The sequence below is a fragment of the Aquarana catesbeiana genome, linkage group LG05 (assembly GCF_042186555.1).
Source record: "Aquarana catesbeiana isolate 2022-GZ linkage group LG05, ASM4218655v1, whole genome shotgun sequence".
NCBI classification, from domain to species: domain Eukaryota; kingdom Metazoa; phylum Chordata; class Amphibia; order Anura; family Ranidae; genus Aquarana; species Aquarana catesbeiana.
Genome location: NC_133328.1, coordinates 102641253 through 102658972, shown reverse-complemented (window position 1 = coordinate 102658972; position 17720 = coordinate 102641253).

The window sequence follows — 17720 nt, the reverse complement described above, 5'->3', positions numbered from 1 at the left end:
GACCATAATGCAGACAGTGAGGGTTATTTCCTAAAACTGGTGTGCACAATCTGGTGCAACTCTGCACAGGAACCAATCATCTTCAAGCTTGTAGTGCCAAAGCTTAATTGAACAAACTGAAGTTAGAAGCTGATTGGCTACCATGCACAACTGCACCAGATATTGAGTGCTCCAGTTTTAGTAAATCTCTCCCAGTGTGTGTTCAGGTCTGTGAACTCACTCCTGTACTCTTGTCAAATTTTGACATGCAGCTCCTGTCCTGCTGTGTTCTGGGTTGGTGACTCAAAGAATTAAAGCCAGAGGGCTAACATGACAGCCAGGCACACAATATTTTCAGACCGAGACATCACAAAGGCTGCCTCCATGATTCAGGAAAAAAATGGAAATATCTTTGTTTTTAACAAATAACTCATTTTTGGATTTCATGACAGTAGTAAAGTCTAGTACCGTGTTAGCCATCAATATAAGCTGGGAATACACAGATCAGCAGGGACAGGCCGAATTTAGAGCTTTGTGTAGCCCCCCCAGTTCAACGGAAACCAATCATAAAGGTCCATACACACTCTCAGAAAATTGTATGAAAAATATCGCTTTTGAAGCGATCGTATGATAATCTGATCGTCTAATCTGATGTTTCTTGTACAATACCAGATTGAACGATTTTTGTTTAATCAGTACAGCAGTCATTTGAAAATACAATACAACACATTACATCAAGAATTTTTGTGACTTTAGTAAACTCTTCATTTTCGATGTGAGATTAGCTTGCAAAAAAAAAATGTACGATCATTTGCTCGATAATCTCATCGTGTTTACCAGCCTTTAGATTGGCGTCCGTCAAACATTCCTGTTGGAAAACTTCCTTCAATCAGTGGCTGCAGCGCTGATCAGTGTACTCTGACAGGGGAGGAGTCTCTTTTGTAAGGATACAAAAGCACAGAAAGGGGGGGGATTCCTCTATCCACCTTGCTTGTGTGGACGGGAGAATCTGTTTTTCTTCATTCAGCCTGCTGTGACATCCACAGGAGAGATCGTGTATTCCCAGTACAGAGGAACACCAATCGGTCTCATCCCCTTGTGAGTCCCCTCTCCCTACAGTTAGAATCACTCCCTAGGTAATACATTTAACCCCTTGATCGCCCCCTAGTGTTAACCCCTTCCCTGCCAGTGACATTTATACAGTACTCAGTGCATTGTTATAGCACTGATCGCTCTATAAATGTGAATGGTCCCAAAATAGTGTAAAAAGTGTCCGATGTGTCCGCCGCAATGTCACAGTCATGATAAAAAACGTAGATCGCCGCCATTACTAGTAAAAAAAAATTATAATAATAAAAATGCCATAAATCTATCCCCTATTTTGTAGACGCTAAAACTTTTGCGCAAACCAATCAATATACGCTTATTGCGATTTTTTTTTACCAAAAATATGTAGAAGAATACGTATCGGCCTAAACTGAGGAAAAGTTTTTAAACTGGGATATTTATTATAGCAAAAAGTAAAAAATATTGTGTTTTTTTCAAACCTGTCACTCTTCTTCTGTTTATAGCGCAAGAAATAAAAACTGCAGAGGTGATCAAATACCACCAAAAGAAAGCTCTATTTCTGGGGGAAAAAATGATAAAAATGTAATTTGAGTACAGTGTTGCATGACTGAGCAATTGTCATTCAAAATGCGAAAGCGCTGAAAACGGAAAATTGGCTTTGGCAGTAAAGGGGTGAAAATGCCCTGCATTGAAGTGGTTAATATTGTCATGATTACATACATGATTGTAGTCGAATAAATGTAGACTATTGTACATACCGTAAATAAATAACCCTGAAAATAAGCCCTGGTGTGTTTTTGTAGCCAAAATGAATATAAGACCCGGTCTTATTTTTGGATAAACACGGTATATACAGCCCTGGTTACAGCTGCATCCTCCCCTTTTTGTACAACGCTAAACGCAGCAAACATTTTTATTTGTAGATGCAACTGTGTTTATGGCCCCATTGATTCCTATAGTTCTGTGTTTAAAACTATTCGCTGTACTGTATGTATCTAAATGTGACGTTTTCGCCGCCTGTTTGAATGAACCTTTATGAATAAAGTTTGGAGGGATCTTAGTCATCCTGAAAGCTCATATCATTAATAACTTAAGTTAGCCAATAAAGGGTATCACCTAACTCCAAACTTTCTGCAAGCCTGTCATGAGAATGAAAAAGCACATCCCGGGTGCTTTCTTGTTATACTTTTTATGTGTCACATGTTAGCAGACAGCTGTGGGGTTTCCAAAAAAACTCTTCAGTTCCCCTCAGTGGGTGCAGCGTCTTCTTAGGAAACCATTTAGTGTCGTGCTGAGCTCATGTTCAGTCTGGGACGGCCTCCAGTCTCACTACTGTTTATAAGCGACTTTCTGTTTTAGCTTATTACCTCAGCATTCAGTCAGCGTTCCTCCCACTTCCTGGAGACATGACAGGGAGTAGCAGTTCTCTGACTTCCTCAGTTTGTTTTACACAGAAATACACCCCTTTATGTGACGACATTATGATAGATGATGGGAACGGTGACTGTGATGTGCCACTGGTGGCGTCTCAAAGGAAGGAGGGACTCCGCGTCGATGACATCTACTGCGGGGAATAAAAGGGCTGTCCTCTGAAAATAATTCCGCTCTCACACGGAGTGCAGTAGTCAGCAGGGTCATGTCGGTGTAGACCACAATGTGTTACTACCTTGCGTAAGAGTAGGAAGAGTGGTTACATTTCCTTTAAATATTACGCGTACAATTTCAGCTAAAACACAACTCCCGGTATATCAACAAATGTGATCAGAAAGTTCGGTAAGACTAAAGTTGGCCGTGTACTAGCAGAATTTCCTTCCAAGGTTTTCATTTTAAGAACGTTTGTTCAATTTATTAGTGGGGGTCAAATCAACCTTCGATTTCAATTATAGCAGGGGTATTGACTTAAAATTCCCGGAGGTCCAGCCACTAAAATTTTCTTCCAGCAGAGATCCGAATCGCATGTTTGATTCTTAAAGGCACCTCGGAGCATCGGCATACACCGCACGTTTTTGTGAGCGCTAAACTGGTTTGGTGCAGCGCAATTTAAAAAAAGGGTCAGGGACTTCTTTTTCTGCGTTTCTGTATGTAAGACTACACACAGAACACAGGTAGCAATCATGTTCTCAGTCCCTCATGCACATCACAACCCCACCCTCTACATCATAGCCCCCCTTCATATCACATTTCCGTCCCCTTTACATCAAGATCACCCCTTTACATCACAGTCCCCCCCTTCACAGCAGTGTCTTTAACCTTCAACCCCCATCACATCACTCCCCCCATTGATATTACCCTCCTCCATATCACCCACTTCACTTTCCTGTCATCACCCCCCCCCCCCTTTGTATCACCCCCTCCTCCACATTTCTGTCCTGACCCCCCCCTTACATTCCTATCCTCATCCCTCTTTAAATCACCCCCCTCCTCCTTCAGATTCCTGTCCTCTGCCCCCCTTTACATTCCTGTCCTCATCCCCCCTTTTACATTCTCATCCTTATCCCCCCCATTTTTTTTACCCCCTTCCTCTTTTACATTCCTTTCCTCACCCCCCCAAACTCCTTTACATTCCTGTCCCCCTTATATCACCCCCTCCTTTAGATTCCTGTCCTTGGCCCCTCATTTATATCACCCTCTCCTTCAGATTCCTGTCCTTGGCCCCCCTTAATATCACTCCCCTCCTCTTTCACATTTCTGTCCCCCCCCCCACTTGTATCACCCCCCCTCCTCCTCCAGATTTCTGTCCTTGGCCCCCCTTCACATCATCCTCTGCTTCCTTCCCCTACATCCTTTGCCGCAGTGATATCTCTCTTCCATGTTCTACCTACACATGGTGGAAGGTGGGAGGCACATCAGTCTAGAGCTAATATCAGAGGCAGGACAGTTCCGGATGGAGGATGGGAACTGCACTACCTTTTCTGGTAACCAGCTTGTGATAGATTGCTAGCAACCAAACACCTGCTGGTTAACTTGAAAAGTTGACTTGGCAGCTCCCACCCTCCGTCCAGAGCTGTCATGCCTCCGATGTCAGCTCTAGACTGATGTGCCTCCTGCCGTCCATCTGGAGCTGTCCTGCCTCAGCAGCTCGAAGAGGATGACAGCGGTGACGGTGGCTAAATGGAAGAGCCAGCTCCTAAATGGCGGAACCATGGCCTGTCCATATGGGACAGTGACTTGGTCTGGATTCAGACCATGGTCCACCATTTACTGATGTCTGAACTATAGTGATAAGAAAATTCAAAGGAGCAGAATGGAAATTTTTTCTCAAATGAAATACAAATTTCTGAGGCTTCCTTCACACAGTCATACTAGAGTACACCTGTAGGGATGGACAGGTGATGTGCCTCCCCTTGGACACTGCGTTCGGGGCTGTGCATGTCAAATGGGGAGCAGAGGCTGTGTCCGTGCAGCCAGTCACTATGTCCCAACTGACATGGGACTATCTGCATGGGCATGCTCAGAACACCTGTGCAGGTAATCACTGTCCTCTCACGGGTGTACGCCTAAACGCAGTTTTTAGTTTTCAAGTTTTAAGTACTTTCAAAGACATTTGTCAAGTCATAGAATGTACTGAGAATTTTCATATGCATGGTTCAATAAATATTCATACAAACGTTTGTTAGAGAATCTACTAGTGTATGCCCAGCTGTAGTCCTATATACTTTACAGCCCTGTACAGCGAAGCTGTATCCACTTTTTAACAGGATGGGTAATTGCCTGAATGATCAGATAGACGGATAGACGGATCAAAATTTGTCTGGCTCAGCAGGAAACTGCTGAATGTTGATCCATACATGCGCAGACTGGTTGTACTAAAATGGATATATCGATTGACTTCAGTACAACCAGTCTGTCTGGTTTTTCTTGTGCAATCACTGCCGGCGGCTATGGCTGCCAGCAGTGGCCATTGTATTCTGACAGCGGGGAAACTTCCTGCTGTCAGAATAAAATAGCACAGTGGGACAGGAGGGATTCCCCCATCAACACAGTCGGTGATTTTTTTTTTTTTTTTTTCCTTCAACCTATGGTTAAAGGAAAGAAAACGACAATCTATGGCTTGTTTTAGTTTCAGTTTACTAAACAGGAGTAAAGTTAGAAGCAAGTATGCAAAGCAGGGTCAGAATGGCAAAGCATACACTGCATAGTAACACAAAACAGATAATGGAAGCTTCATAAACAGCAAAGTCTCTATGACTCAGTCAGGGTAACGCGGATTCCTAGCATAGTCACTCTGAGACTCGAGAGCAACAGATCACTCTGAGACTCGAGAGCAACAGAGAGTTTAGCTGTGAATCATTTCTTCAAATAAACAGTACAGAACACAAACAGCTACTTCTCTTATTTTCATGAACAGCGTCCCTCACAGTGAAGTCCAAGGTAGCTCTGGTAACACAGGCAAACAGCTGGAGGGATCCAGGGACAGCACAGTGACTTATTGACCAGCACTCCTGTCTCGCAGCACTGGGGTCATCAGTTCAAATCCCAGCCATGACACTATCTGCATGACGTTTGCATGTTCTCCATGTGCTTGTGTGGAATTCCTCCCAGTACTCCAGTTTCCTCCCTGGCTGTAGTATGTATTCAAGGAAATTAGGGATCTTAGATTGTAAACTCCTTGAGTGGAGAGACTAATGTGAATGTACAATATGTAACTTGACAGTGCTATATATAGTGCATCCGGAAAGTATTCGCAGCTCTGCACTTTTTCCACATTTTGTTATGTTACAGCCTTATTCCAAAATGACTAAATTCATTATTTTCCTCAAAATTCTACAAACAATACCCAATAACGACAACATGAAAAAAGTTTGTTTGAAATCTTTGCAAATTTATAAAAAATTAAAAAAATCACATGTACATAAGTATTCACAGACTTTGCTCAATACGTTGTTGGCGCACCATTGGCACCAATTACAGCCTCAAGTCTTTTAGAGTATGATGCTACAAGCTTGGCACACCTATTTTTGGGCAGTTTCTCCCATTCTCCCAGGACCTCTCAAGCTCCATCAGGTTGGATGGGCAGCGTCGGTGCACAGCCATTTTCAGATCTCTCCAGAGATGCTCAATCAGGTTCAAGTCTATGCTCTGGCTAGGCCACTCAAGGACATTCACAGAGTTGTCCCGTAGCCACTCCTTTGTTATCTTGGCTGTGTGCTTAGGGTCCTTATGCTGTTGGAAGGTGAACTTTCGCCCCAGTCTGAGGTCCAGAGCGCATTGGAGCAGGTTTTTATCATCTTTCTCTTGATCCTGACTAGTCTCTCAGTTCCTGCCGCTGAAAAACATCCCCACAGCATGATGCTGCCACTACCATGCTTCATGCCTGGTTTCCTCCAAACATGACGCTTGCCAAATAGACCAAAGAGTTCAGTCTTTGTTTCATCAGACCAGAGAATTTTGTTTCTCATGGTCTGAGAGTCCTTCAGGTGCCTTTTGGCAAACTCCAGACTGGCTGTCATGTGGCTTTTACTGAGGAGTGGCTTCTGTCTGGCCTGATTGGTGGAGTGCTGCAGGGATAGTTGTTCTTCTAGAAATGTCTCCTCTCTTCACAGAGAAATGCTGGAGCTCTGTCAGAGTGACAATCAGGTTCTTGGTCACCTCCCTGACTAAGGCCCATCTCCCCCCCGGTCTCTGTTTGCCCAGGCAGCCCGTTCTAGGAAGAGTCCTGGTGGTTCCAAACTTCTTCCATTTACAGGTGATGAAGGCCACTGTGCTGCAAAAATTTTTCTGTACCCTTCCCCAGATCTGTGCCTCGATACAATCCTGTCTTGGAGGTCTACCGACAATTCCTTGGACTTCATGGCTTGGTTTGTGCTCTGACATGCACTGTTAACTGTGGGACCTTATAGACACGTGTGTGCCTTTCCAAATCATGTCCAATCAACTGAATTTATGGACTCCAATCAAGTTGTGGAAACATCTCAAGGATGATCAGTGGAAATAGGATGCACCTGAGCTCGATTTTGAGTGTCATGGCAAAGGCTGTGAATACTTATGTACATGTGATGTTTTTTTTCATGTTTTTATTTTAATACATTTGAAAAGATTTCAAACAAACATTTTTTATGTTGTCATTATGGGATATTGTTTGTAGAATTTTGAATAATATAATGAATTTAATTCATTTTGGAATAAGGCTGTAACATAACAAAATGTGGAAAAAATTAAGCGCTGTGAACATTTTCTGGATGCACTGTATCTATTGATGGTTGACGATATATCATGTCTATGGGCGGCTTTATAGAGTAACTTTCCTAAGTACTATGCGCAGTTAAAAACTATTCATCTAACAACCAAAGTGCACAACTAAAACCTCTCTATTCAAAAATGATATGCAAATTGTTAAAGCTGAACTCCAGACCAAGCAAATATTTTCTAAATACAAGCGGAGTGTGTATTCTTAATGGAATCTTGGTGTGCTTTGTGTATTTCTTCCAGGTCTGTGCAGTACTTTGGTGTGAAACTTTACCTCTGTGTATGAGCTTCCTGTAATAAAGACCAGTCACTGCTGCTCTCTCTCCTTGTGCAGGGTAATATCTGGGTTTGTAAAGGCATTTAGAGCACATAAAGTGGATTTATATCCTTTGTAGCTATTACATATATTTTAATGGAAGTTTGTGTACCTGGGGTTCAGCTTTAACACTAAATTCCAAGCAGATATAAAATGTGTTATTACATGAATGTGTTTTTCGATGCACTTAGTACCTGCATTTAGCCAATAAGAGGAGAGAGCAGAGTGATAGAAAGATGAGCTGATTATTCTGCTGCGTCTCCTTCACTGTCCAGTCAAAGGCTGGGGGAGGGATGAGACCTATGATTGTTACCTAACTGTAGCAAAAGAAAAATCAGGTATTCTTCCCTGTCAGACAGGGCTGTTCTGTGTGACAGAGCTGTGTAAATTACAGGACTGGATGGACATAAATCATTTGTCAGGTAAAATAACTTTCTTATACGTGTTTAATTTGTGTTTAGCTGTTTGCCTACCGCTGAAATTCTGTTTTAAGGGTGTCTCAACAGCTGAGCAAAAAAAACCCCAAAAAACCCTATTGAAATCCATGCGTCCGCCCGCCACTGATAACTACATATTAGGGGTGCCACCTTTTCTTCAAGTCAAACCCGAACACTTTAGCTGCACAGCAGTTTTCTTTTATAGTATAAACTATACATATATTTTGCAATCAAATAACATTTTTAATCATAGGAAGTTAATCACGAGAGTCCCCCTTTACATCAGAGTCTACAGAGTTCCCCTTTTACATCTGAACTCCCAGAGTTCCCTTTCACTGTTAGGGGGGACACTGCACTCTGATGTGAGGGAGAACTCTGGGAACTCTAACATAAGTGTAGCGCTGGTAGATTTGTGATCTACCATCTGATAGGTAAATTTAGTAACTTATTCATTAGGGAAGTTAGATTTGCCTCTGTTCCAGCTTGGCTGACGTTGCGGGTGTTTCCATACTAGCCGGTGGGTGTCGCTGTTACCACTGCCTAGTGTTGGAAGGGCAACGTCGCTGTGGCGTGTGGGTGGGCCCAGAAGCCTGTCTGGGGCCTACCACAGCGGCCGAGGAATGGTCCTGAGCTGTCTATCCTGAGTGAAGAAGCTAGACAACCAAGGAGATCCCAGGGGAGGACCCATCATGGAAGGATCACGCAGAGTGCTGGTCTGGAGAGGGGCCTGGTGACTCGGTTGGAGGACTTATCCTAAATAACTTTACAGCATAGTGTTGCCGGGTTTGGCTTAAAGGTTCAAGCACTGTGTCTGACATTCACCGTAAAACCAATACATCCTGTGGCAGAGGATCGTACGGGTTCATCCCAAGCAAGTCTGTGGCAGAGACTTTTGTTTGTGCTACGTACTGGCTGCTAGGCAAGTGAGAGAGGCCTATCCAGGCGAGCAAAGAGTGTGTCCCACGAGGGGAGCGCATTCTACTGTAATATATAACTTTAAAGGACATTTGTCAAGAATAATACAGAAAGGTATTTGAGCTTTCCCTGCAGTTTCCCTTCTGCCTCTTTCCTGCTACTTTGTTAATTGTTCAATAAAGCATTGAAAACCCACTCAAGTGTTGGTGCGTGTATTGTCCGGAGGTAAACTCAACGGAACCCTAGACCCGGTGCCGGTGAAACAGAGGGAAGGAGATTGAAGGTAACAAGCCCGCTTAAACCAGCAGCTCCGCCGAGAGTTATTGCTACATAAGGGATGCTCTGGGAACCCTGATTTAAGGGGGAACATTGAGAACTCTGATGTATGGAGAAGACTCTGATATAAGGGGGAACACTGTGGCCTCTGGTGTAAAGGAGAACTCTGATGTAAGGGGTGCTCTGAGAACCCTGAATTACCTTAGTGTACTCACTCAGAGGCAGGAGAGAGAAGGGGGGAGACTTCAGTCACAGACAGGGATGGATGCTAGGCAGTCTGAAACCCGGACGCATGATTCAAAACCTGAACTGTCCAGGTGAATCCCGGACATGTGGTAACCCTACTAGATATTCATATTTGTAATTCACAGTCCCTCCATACCTTAGGTCAGTGGTTCCTGGGGTCCATGGACCCTTAAGAGGTCCATGGATGGGCTTCAGAGGGTCAATGAGGGTCAGATAAAAAATACCATTTACTATACAGCCCTCTCTAGCCCACTCCTTGTCCTAATCAATGGTTTCCTATTGAAAAAAATAAAAGAAAATGCACCCTGCCACTACTCATAGCACTGACTGCTAAGCATCTCTTGACTCGTTGTTGGCACATGTTTACTATTTACTTTTGTATCATCATTCTCCGCACAACCATCATCTTGTACCACTCCATGTTAGCAATGGATTAGCATGTTGCTAATTCTCACTTTCTAGTAACCGCTTACCAACCGCGCATTGTAGTTTTACTGCTACAGTTCAGGTCGGCTGTGCAGAGTCACATATATATATATATATATATATATATATATATATATATATCCACTTCAATACCAGGCACTTAGACACCTTCCAGACCAATTTTCAGCTTTCAGCGCTGTCGCAATTTGAATGACAATTGCGCGGTCATGCAACACTATACCCAAACAAATTTTTTATCATTTTGTTCCCACAAATAGAGCTTTCTTTTGGTGGTATTTGATCACCTCTGCGGTTTTTATTTTTTGCGCAACAAATAAAAAAATACTGAAAATTTAAAAAAAAAACACGTTTTTCTTTGTTTCTGTAAAAATTTTTTGTAAATAATTACGTTTTCTTCTTCAATGACGGGCACTGATATGGCTAAACTGATGGGCACCAATGAGGTGGCACCAATGAGGTGGCACTGATGGGCACTAATGATGGGCACTGATAGGCGGCACTGATGGGCACTAATAGGTGGGACTGATGGGCACTGATAGGTAGCACTGGTATGCGGCACTGATGGGCACTTATAGGTGGCACCGATGGGCACTCATAGGCAGCACTGATGGGCACTCGTAGGTGGCATTGATTGGTACATATGGGTGGCACTAATGGGTACTTATGGGTGGCACTGAAAGGTGCCACTGATGGGCACAGATGGGCACTGACAGGTGGCACCGATGGGCAATGACAGGTGGCACTGATGACACTGATTGGTGGCACTGATAAAATTTATTGGTGGCATTGCTGGGCATAACTAAAACATAATGGTGCCAATCAGTGCCCATTTGTGGGCACTGATTGGCACAGATTGGGCACATTGGGCACATGTGGATGGCCATGGGGTACATACCTGGTCATCCACATGTTGCCCCTTCCCTGGTGGTCCTAGTGGCGTCCCTGGTGGTCCAGTGTGGTGATCTGAGGGGGGCTGCGCTGATAAACAATCAGCGCAGACCCCCCCTGTCAGGAGAACCGCCGATCGGCTCTCCTCTACTCGCGTTTGTCAGACGCGAGTGAGGAAAAGCCGATCAACGGCTCTTCCTATTGACGGCGTGATCAGCCGTGATTGGACACGGCTGATCACGTGGTAAAGAGCCTCCGCCGGAGGCTCTTTACCAAGATCGGTGGAGCGGTGTGTCAGGCTGACACACCGCTCCACCGATCGCCGCGATGCGCGCCCCCGCGGGCGCGCGGCGGCATGTTATCCTGCTGGACGTCATATGACGCCCAGTCAGAATAACTGAAACAATTCCCGGACGTCAATCCGCTATAGGGCGGGCGGGAAGTGGATATATATACATGATTCTGCTTTTCCAGGTGGGTCATATTATTGGCACAAATTACTGTAATAATGGCACTGATGATGTCAGTGGCAGTTAGTTAGTTCCCCCCAGCATCAGTTAGTGTCAGATTGCTCGCCGCACTATCGAAGTCCCACCAGAAGTCGCTGATTGCCGCCATTACTAGTATAAAAAAATTAAATTCCATTATATTTCCCATAGTTTGTAGACACAATAACTTTCATGCAAACCAATCAATATACACTTATTGGGATTCTTTTTTTACCAAAGACATGTAGGAGAGTACATTTTGGCCAACATTAATAAAAAGGTTTGATTTTTTTTTTTTTCATGGGATATGTTTTATAGCACAAAGTAAAAAAAAAATCAAAATTGTCAGTCTTTTCTTGTATATAATAAAAAAATAAAAAAAAAAACAGAAGTGATCAAATACCACCAAAAGAAAGCTCTATTTGTGTGACAAAAATGATATCAATTTTGTTTGGGTACAGCGTTGTATGACCACGCAGTTATCAGTTAAAGTAGCACAGGGCCGAATAGCAAAAAATGGCCTGGTCATGAAGGGGGTAAAACCTTCAGGAACTGAAGTGGTTAATTTGCACAAGATGATTGTATTTAATTCTTGTAATGACTGGCCATTAGTTTTTGCATGAAAACAAGTGAGTTTTTCGTTCAGATTGTTTACTTTGTTCAGACTCCGTATATGTCATGTATGTATGAGGCAATCAAATTTTTCAATAAAGTACATACACCATATTGTCAAAAGTATTGGGCCCATCCTTTGCAGGTATAACAGCTTCAACTCTTCTACAAAGTCTGTCCACAAAGTTTAGGAGTGTGTCTATGGGAATGTTTGACCATTCTTCCAGAAGCACATTTGTGAGGTCAGGCACTGATGTGGATGAGAAGGCCTGGCTCGCAGTCTCCGCTCTAATTTATCCAAATGGTGTTCTATTGGGTTGATGTCAGGACTCTGTGCAGGCCAGTCAGGTTCCTCCACCCCAAACTCACTCATCCATGTCTTTAGGACCTTGCTTTGTGCACTGGTCCAAATTATTTGGTGGTGGTGGTGGTGGAGGGGGGATTATGGTGTGGGGTTGTTTTTCAGGGGTTGGGCTTGGCCCCTTAGTTCCAGTAAAGGGAACTCTTAAGGGGTCAGCATACCAAGACATTTTGAACAATTTCATGCTCCAAACTTTGGTGTCCGTTTATGAAGCAGTGAAATCTATTCACTGCTTCATTCTCCGGCATTCACAGTGAAGATTTTTCTCCTCTGTGTGCCAGTTTATGAAGCTTTGTAGATCGCTTCACCTTTGGAGGAGTGAAGAGATCTACAAATGCTTTCAACAGTGGAGAAAGGCTCCTGATACTGGAATCTCGTGAGACTTTACGAGATTACAGCACCAGAAATACAGAGATGTCAGTTTATTAAGCAGTGATAAATTATCACCGCTCAATACACGGACAGACGGCATGAATTACTGTTAATAAAATAATGAGTCCCCCTACATTATATACATATGTATACACACACACATTATATATACATGTATATACACATACATTATATATATATATATATACATATACACATTATATGTATATATGTATATATATGTATACACATAAATATGACAGGGGGACATGCTTACAGTGTTGGGGGGTCTGAACGAGGCATAAGGAAGTTAAAAATCTTCCTCCTTCCCCCTCAGATCCCCCCAGATTTCCTCTTCACTCCCCGATTCACCATCTCTGAGCTGGTGAACCTGGGAGTGTGAATTCTGACTCAGATCACCAGTGAAGCGGTGAGATCACCGCTTCATAAACTGGCCCTTTCTGTGTCATTCAATGAGGATTCTCCGTGTGTAGAGATAATCGGAGGGAGAACAAGTTCAAACATGTTCTCCCCCGATTATCACTGTTTCATAAACTGTTTATGGACTGTGATCAGCGATGATCCTCGGGATCACCGCTGATCACTGCTTCATAAACGGACACCTTTGTGGGAAGTGGGAAGAGTTTGAGGATGGCCCTTCCTGTTCCAACATGACTGCACACCAGTGCACAAGGAAGGTCCATAAAGACATGGATAAGTGAGTTTGGGGTGGAGGAACTTGACTGGCCTGCACAGAGTCCTGACCTCAACCTGATAGAACACCTTTGGGATTAATTAGAGGGGAGACTGCGAGCCAGGCCTTCTCGTCCACATCAGTGCCTGACCTTACAAATGCACTTCTGGAATAATGATCAAACATTCCCATAGACACACTCCTAAACCTTGTGGACAGCATTCCCAGAAGAGTTGAAGCTGTTATAGCTGCAAAGGGTGGACCAACTCAATATTGAACCCTACGGACTAAGACTGGGATGCCATTAAAGTTCATGTGCGTTTAAAGGCAGGTGTTCCAATACTTTTTACAATATTGTATGCAAAGTTGTGTCTATGTGAATATTCCTGGGGAGGGGTCCATAGTTTTCATCCATCCTCAGAAAGCTACTGTAGGCATATATCTAGATGATCATTACAATCCAGGGGCTGTTTTTGTACACATGGGATGAAATGAGTAGTCCTGGTATACATATTATAAACTGACATTCTTGTAGCAGCCCATATCCATTGGACAAGTGATATCTCATTCATGCGCACATATCCTACTAAAATATGTACACATCTTTCCGCTTCATCTGTCTGACGCTCTTTGAAGATAGGAAGGTGAATGAAAGGCCAGCTTGCTTGATCTATTGAAGTTTAGATACAGCGGCTTTAATTTTGCCTATTTGATTACTTGCACATTACTCCAGTCTAAGCCTTCACACATGGCATCACTTAATGCAGGCTCTGGGGAGTTGTATACTGAGACATGGATGAGCTGAGACAGACTCCTGATCACAGGTGGGTGAATGGAAATGACAGTTTCAGTGACTAGAACACTGTAAGCTGGGATGACTGCCCTGCAATTATAGCAATTATAGTGTTTCACCTCTGAACAGAACACGGATTCTTTGACCTCACAGAGGTGTAGTGTCCTGGACTGGCTCAGCTCCTGTAATCTTCATCCAGGGAGAATTGTCATGTAGGCACACTGTCTGCACCAATGCCACTATAGACAACCTAAGCGTACTGCTGCTTTGGAATTTTTTTGTATGGCTGGCTCTTCTACAAAGTATGATGCCTAAATTATATAAAAGGTTTTAGAAGGTAGACAACACCAGCTAGTAACAAAAAAAAAAAAGAAAAAAAAAAAGATTTATATATACCGTATTTATCAGCGTATAACACGCACCCCAATTTAAGAGGGAAGTTTCAGGATAAAAACTTTTTTTTTTTAAATAAACCACTTTGAAGCAAAATAATGGTCAGTGAGCATCAATGCAGCCTGATTAGTGCCCATCTACAGCTTCAATGCAGCCTGATCTGTGCCCATCTGCAGCCTGATCTATGCCCATCTGCAGCCTGATCTGTGCCCATCTGCAGCCTTGCTCCTCACTGCAGTCTAATCAGTGCCCATCTGCAGCTTAATTGGTGCCCATCTGCAGCCTTGCTCCTCACTGCAGCCTGATTAGTGCCCATCTGCAGTCTTGCCGACATAGACAGAGCCGGATCTCCTGTGTACTCGGCTTGGCGTCACGCCCAGTCCCGCCCCTTGGCCCGGATCCTATGATGACATAACGCCAGTCCAATGCCGGGACGTCAATGCTAGGAGCCGTCCAGGGGGCGGGACTGAGCGTGACTGTGAGCAGAGCCGAGTACACAGGAGTTCCGGCTCTATTTCGGCGGTGCTCGTCCCCTCCTTCCCCTCGGTGGCAGCCTATATCGGCGTATAACACGCACACATGATTTACCCCCTATTTTAAGGGGGAAAAAGTGAGTGTTATATATATATACCCTTCTAGATTGTAAGCTCTAACCAGCAGAGCCCTCTGATCCCTCCTGTATTGATTTGTTGTAAAGCGTTGCGCAAACTGTTGGCGCTATATAAATCCTGTATAATAATAATAATATTAATAATAATATATACAGTGTATATATATATATATATATATATATATATATATATATATATATATCCACACACACACAGTAATTCCTTGGATTACAAACATAATTTGTTCCAGAAGAATTCTTGTAATCCAAAGCACCTTGTATATCAAAGTGAGTTTCCCCAGGAAATAATGGAAACTCAGATAATCCATTCAACAGCCACTGCTTATCTATGCAGTAACACATGTGGCCAGAGGTGCAAGGGCACCAGAGACACTCGGAAACACTTGGAGACGCTCAGACATACTCGAGAACGGAGTGTTTCCAAGTGTCTCTGAGCATCTCCGCACATCTCCGAGCATCATCGGCGCCCCTGCACCTCTGGCAAAATGCGGTACTGCACACCCCAGCGACTTGAAAAGCGAGTCAGGATTTTTTTTTAAAAATAGCTTGTATTGTGAAGCGCTCGTAAACCACATTACTCGCAATCCAAGGTTCCACTGTATATATATTTTAGTGTAAAACTGAATGCAAAAATAGAAATTTACAGTAGAAACACATATAGCGGGATTCCTACAGAGCCTGGACCGGCGTTGTGCTGTCAGCCAACAGTGGGTGAACCCAAAGGCCTGCTATTGGCTAAATCTGGGTTACAGGAGTGTAGAACTAGGTGCACTTCTGTTACCCACAGTAGAAGTTTGACCAGAAGAGCTTTGACCATACTTTTCCTTTAACAATAATAAAAACAACAGCTGATGCTTGCAATATAAATTATTTAAAATAGTTCTGAAAAGAACCATGGCTAATTAAGTGTTCTTGCATAGCAAGACCACTTATTGTTATCTCACATATATATTATTAAGTGTTCTTGCATAGCAAGACCACTTACTGTTATCTCACATATATATTATTCTTATTATTATAGCCAAATTTACCACCCTAACTCCTCCCACAGTTTTTACACTACATAGACAAGTAATATACCGAAACGTGCGGATTGTTCCCGAATGGTGTGCTATTACTTTGTGGAACGTTTCGCCGAATGGTTCACGAAATATCGTCGTTTTTGCGGCGAAATTGGTCCCATAGGAATGAATGGGGAAACTAGAGTGGGAGATGACAAAAGCTGGAAAATCAGAACATGATTTCTAAACTGCCGCCACTCCCTCATTTTCAAGCCCACCTACACAAATCTTATATCAAAACGTTCAGCTATCCCTGCTGCCACTAAACATGTCCACGGCTAAGCCATAGTCCTGATAGTTTTCACAATATGACCATTTGTTTGCAACTCACGCCGTCCATTGACATTCATTGAAACTACACTCTAGCCCCCTCCAAATTTGAAGGGCAATTTCTAAACTGCGACTGTGCCTTCATTTTTAATATTTCAGAGACATACTATACATCAAAATCTAGGTCTGGGTCTTGTGATTCTCACAATATAAAGATCTTCGCTGTAGGATGTATAGTTTTTAAAATACGGCCATTTGTTTAGAGGTCATTTCAGGACATTTTAGCCATTAATCAGAGTGTACTGTTAGTGTTTGTTTTGTTGCCATGGTTACCAAAGCTTCTGTTATACACAGGGGGGAGGTGGCTGGAGCATCTCAGCTGATTACAGAGCCCGGGGGAGGGGACAGACACACCATGTACTGATTTATAATAGAGGAATATGATGGGGCAGTTTTGATGGGGTAATTCTGATGGGGCAGTTTTGATGAAGCAGTATGCGGGAAGCATAAACAGGGCATGAGCGTTGCTAGGAAACAGTGGTTGTAAACACAAGATGCTGAGACACTCCAAATGCATGTGACTTCATCTGCTAGACTTGATAATGCTTGTAGACTCCTCCCACAGTTTTCACACTACAGAGACAAATAATATACCGAAACAAGCGGATTGTTCCCGATTGGTGTGTTATTACTTTGTGGAATGTTTTGCCGAATGGTCCACGAAATGACGTTTTTGCGGCGAAATTGGTCCCATAGGAATGAATGGCGAAATGTTCAAAACTAGAGTGGGAAGTGACAAAAGCTGACAACCCCATGATCAGCCAAAACATTATGACCACCCCATGATCAGCCAAAACATTATGACCGCCCCATGTAAAAAAAAAATATTTTTGAAAAAAAAAAATAATTTTTCAAAAAAGTAAAAAAATAATTTTTGAAGAAAAAAAAATCATTTTTGAAAAAAAAAAAAATATTTTTGAAAAAAAAAAATATATTTGAAAAAAAAAATATTTTTGAAAAAAAAAAATTATTTTTGAAAAAAAATTACTTTAAAAAAAAATAATTTCGAAAAAAAAATTATTTTTGAAATAAAAAAATTCATTTTTGAAAAAAAAAATTACCTTTGAAAAAAAAATCATTTTTGAAGAAAAAAAAATCATTTTTGATTAAAAAAAATTCATTTTTGAAAAAAAAAATTACTTTTGAAAAAAATGTTCAGCTCTTTCAGCGAATGATGGAACTTTTTTACTACTATTTATACTTTTTAAAATATTAAGCTTTTTAACA